Source organism: Vipera berus (genome assembly GCF_964194415.1).
Source record: "Vipera berus genome assembly, contig: HAP1_SCAFFOLD_94, whole genome shotgun sequence".
Classification (NCBI taxonomy): Eukaryota; Metazoa; Chordata; class Lepidosauria; order Squamata; family Viperidae; genus Vipera; species Vipera berus.
Window position 1 is genome coordinate 93,673 of NW_027673608.1, and position 5,204 is coordinate 98,876.

The window sequence follows — 5,204 nt, forward strand, 5'->3', positions numbered from 1 at the left end:
CATTGTCACTCCAGCTTTTTCCCCAATACCTCTAGCTGTAAATAGTGTGACTAGAATGGCAAAGCTAGTTTGGTCTAGTGGTCAAGGTGCTGGTCTACAAACTAGGAGACCATGAGTTCTAGTCCCATTTTAGGCATGAAAAAGCAGCTGGGTAACTTTGGGCCTATCACTCTCTCTCAGCCCAACCCAACTCACAGAGTTGTTATTGTGGGAAAATAGGAGGAGAAAGAATTATTAGGTATGTTTGCCGCCTTAAGTTATTTAGAAACAATAATAAAGGTTGAAGGAAAAATCTTTACCAGGGTCCAATCCAAGCTGGGAATAATCAAAATGGAGACTGCTTTAGAAAGAAGGTTGTAGTTTATTGAAGAGGAGAGCCAGACAGAAAGATAGCTCTGGAAAAACTGACTGCATGTAGCAAGGAGTGGTGGGTTTTTATACCTTCTGGGGCTCTTGAGGTTGTTTCCTGTTCCTGTTTGAAGCTTTGTATTTCCTGTGTCATGTACTTTGACCTGAGTCTGAGTGTGCCCTTTTGGTATTAGTGGGTTAATCCCATTATGTCTCCTGTCCTTAGAATTTGGGTGGGGGTATGTAGATTTTAGGTGTCCTTGTCTTCCTAATAGCTTCCTGGCTCCAACCTTCCTGAATGGATTATTACATCTGCATTTCTAAAAGCTGGCCTCTCCCTAGTTTCTGCCTGGGGGAGAGGGGCTGGGGCTGGTTTCTGTCTTTTTTAAGATCTTCTCCATTATTCCTTTGGGGAAATATATTCTACCTTTTTTAATATTCCCCAAAATATTTTTTTTCTCTGGATTCTTCCCACAGTGGGATGAAATAACTAAATAAATAAAATAAAAAGAGAGAAAAGTGGGCTATTTTGACTGTTCTTGCAACTTTTCCAGAGTCCAAGGAATCCAGATAAGTCAAGTAGAGGTGCAACTGATAGTTCTGTTTACCTCTTCTTCTCTGCAGGGACTGGCCAGCTCCAAAGGGCCGGGCTGCTTCTTGAAATTTTTGGAGTAAGCATCTTAATGTGGAAGTTTCCTCAGAACTGAGACCAACTGTGTAGTTTGGGTGGGATGGATGTCGTGAGAGAGTAATGATTGTCTTGAGTTCAGGAGCTGGAAGGAGGTGAGATGAGGTAAGAGTTCCTGACAAAGGGGGAACCAGACTACCCACAAACTCAGTATTTCAAATCATTGTGAAAGAAGAGGCTAGCTTTGCTGGCCTTCCAAATTTACCACAGTTGAATCAGAAATAATTTGGGTCCTCTCTCACACAGAGGCAATGTGGCAGAATCAGAGCAATCTGGGGCTGCTTTTGCACCAATGCAGCATCTTCATGCTAAGGTGCCTGGACATTCAATGCTAATTTCAATCTTCTTATATCCTGTTTATTTCTTTTGAAAAGCAGGAAGCAGCCACTTGGTAGGCATTAGATAGCTCCACCATTAGAAACAGTGGGTAACGGGGAACGAAATAAAACAGTACAATCTTCTCCAATGTTTCTCAACTTTGATAACTTTAAGATGTGTGGATTTCAACTCCCAGAATTCCTCAGCCAGCATGGGGAATTCTGGTAGCTGAAATCCACACATCTTAAAGTTGCCATGGTTGAAAATATCCTGTTCTAAGCTAAATTGTTTCTCTTAGCTCTGTAGTGATGCTGAAGACTGCCTAAAACACTTGTGTGAGGACACCCATTGTCTCAGAAAACAAAAGTTCAGGATGAAGGCCAAGTTAGGGTTGATAGCTGTGCATGTGGGTATAGGTTTACACTTATAAAAAGAAAAGAAAACTAATTATGAACTCTGTATTAAATTTCCATTGCAACTTTCCTTCAAAAAGCCCAAGATAGCATTCAAGAATTCTTCATTTCCAGCTATAACTGGCAATAGTTTGGGGTAATAGGGTTGAAACAGAAGTAGCTCAAGGCATCTTCATGGCTGAACAGAGAACTAAATGGGGATTAAATTCAAATTCTGAAAGACAACCTTTCCCAAGCTGGCACCCTACTGTTCTAGAAATAGCTAGGTAATTCAGTCCAGTTCATACAAAGTGGATATATTTTTTAAAGTACTAAATAGGTAGTGGCTGACTGCAAAGGATAGAATCCTATTTCATTGCACCGTTGGTGGGGTGTGGGATGCTTAGAAGGATTAAGGCACCTGTGGATGACAGCCCATAAGTACTGGGGGCAAAGCATAAATTGGGATGCTGCCTCTTCTGGGTAGGATAAGGTCTCTTCCCCCCCCCCCCACACACACAGCTCCATCTCTGAGCATTTGAGGTCTTCCTGGCCACATCTGTTGATCTGCTCAAAACATAATTATTGGTTAATGGAGATAACACCTCTGAATAACACCTGTGTCCCACCATCTCAATCATCTCATATTGTGGAATGACATGGAATAGCCTGAGATTTGGACGGCTTCAACCAGAAGCCTGTTGGTCTTCTGGAAAGTCTTGAGGACCTGGATTTTTCCCCAGGTGCAGCTGTCAGGATCTTAGTGGAGCCGTGTATGATCTCTTCTGTGTTGTGAGACAGTTTTGCTTGGAGCCTCAGATACCATTGTTTTTAATTCTGTCTTGCCTTATGGTTTTTGTATTGTGTTATTTTACCCTGGGTTGGTCTGATGTTGTTCACTGCCCAGAGATATTTGCTTAAGATAGGTTGCCAGGGGCATTGTGAGAAAAGCAGAAATTGAAAAATGTTAAGATGATGGTGGGGGCTGCATTGTCAAAGCAGCTTGCACACATTAACAATGGGCTCTAATCATATAGTCCTGGTTACCATCTTGAGTTTTTTTGCCTCCCCCAACAGATGCCCCCATATAATTGTTTATCTGTTCATCTATCCATCCATCCATCCTTTCTTCTATCCAGACATTTTTAAAAGTGGCTTAGAATGTGTCAGTCCATTTTTTCCCAACTGCAATGAGCCCTCTAGAACAGCTGCTGTGATGTGATGGAATTTCTATAAACTGCACAACTTCTTAGTGTTTAAACAACTGTCAGCACACAACAAAAGCTACAGGCAAATAAATCTGCTTGCTCTTAGGAGCAATGAACTGAGCAAAGAATGAACTAAATGGAATTATTGAAATACTAGTTTATGGTGAATGCTAAATAGGGATATACACTCTGTAGAAAATTGATAGGCCAACGACACACAAAAGGCAAGTGTCAGAGTATTGTGTGTGAGCAGCAACAAGGAACAGGCAATGGAAAGGTGAATATTACAAAGCTGTTTTGTTTATTTGATTTACACTTCACTTCTTTGTTCAAAACAAACACTTAAAGTACTTATAATTCAAAGCAAATTAAAAATGGCAGAATACACAAAATAAAGAAGAGCAAATTAAAACATGAATAATATAAAGTAAGAAACAAGCAGAAAACTTTCTTCCCTGCATCATGTGCCAAATTGAGCTAATCCAACTTCTTATGCACAAAGTTCATGTGCTGACCAAATATATATAATCTGATCTAAAACCCAGAATGGTCTTTATGCATTTGGATTTATTGATCATTGCAATACTTTTAGTCCTGCACTTCTTTTTTGAGGAGTGTGAAGTAATTAAATAAAAGAATTAAATTTGTGGCTGGCTCTCCTTTTATTTCTTTCTCTACAAAACATGTTTTATTACAGAATGAAGAATACATAGAGGCATTGAGTCAGCCTGCAATTAATTTATTGTATTTCTACGCCCCCTTTCCTTTAGGAGCAAAAGGAGACATGTATGGCTCTCTAGCCTAATTTTATCCCCACAATAATTATCCAGTGACCTAGGCTGGACTGACAGAAATTGTGCACCCTGTATTCTTTGAGGTCATGGGGAGACAAAAACTTAGGTTTGCACTGGCAATTGCATATGTTTAAGTGATGGTTTATTGAACAATTATATTGGCCAAAAAAACATTTCCAAAATCCATATGAGAAGCCATTTCTTTATTTGACTAACAGGAAAGTCAGAGCACAGCATATAAGCTTGTGAGTGATCTGAAATTCCTCCCCCCAATTAATTAAACAAAACTTGGTGGGACAATAAAGGCTGCTATTAATTTAGTTTAAAGATTTATTAACCACCTATGTGTTCTACAATATTCCAGATCACTCCAGACAATTTAATCTTACAATAACAATCTAATGTTAAAGTAGAAGATGGGAGGGATTTAAGAACATTCCAATTATGTCTTATCAAGACTGGTACATTTAACAAATCAGTTATCAATAGATACATAGAGAGAAACCTCATTTACACACCAGTTGAAGGAGACAATAAAAAAAATATCAGAAGGAAACAAAAAGACTAGAGCACATTCCTTCCAGCAGCCAATATTCAGATAATCAGGGATCAGCACCAGACAAACAATCAGGCAGAAAATAATATTCTAATCAAGGAACCACCAAGGAGGAAATACACCCCCCCACCCAAATTGGGAGAGCAAGCTACTACAAATTTATACATAAACAAGCAGCAAATCCCACACTTACACTGAGGATATCACCTAGTTGGGTAATGGACAAGCAGCAAATCCCACACTTACACTGAGGATATCACCTAGTTGGGTAATGAAATGTGTGCGTGCAAACAAGCTCAGAGAGGACCAAGAACTCCACACCTGTGATCATTTCAGCTAAATTCAGGATTCTTTCTAGGCCTAGCCTTGTGTCTTAAGCACTAGGCCAAACTGGCTTTCGAGTCTGGAGATAATATATAGCCATTAATTCCACTAGCCATTGATAGCTCAGCCTGCCACAAAGATTTTTCAATAAAAGATCAATTCTGCCTCTTAAAAATAATCTACTTGAGTATCAGAACTGCCATCAGTTTTAGGAAAAACAGGCAGGTTCCTGATGAAATCATCTCTTCCGAAATGTCATTCGCATGGAAGGGGGTCAATCCCTTCCCCTTTAGGAAAGATAAAAGCTATGCTCTTTCAGTATAAACTAGAAATCTGCTTCTTATAATCTGTAGCAATGGCCACCAATGAAGGACTTAAAAGGAGATTTGACACCAATGGAGAATAAACTATCAATAGCTACAAGTCATAATAGCTATTTATTAACTTCAGTCCAAAAGGCAAGATGCCTTTTGGATACTAGGGAAATGATCACAGGACCTTAGTTTTTTTGCTCATGTTCCGCTTGAGAGCTTTCCATAAGTGACTGATTGGTTACTGTATGAACTGAATGCTGGA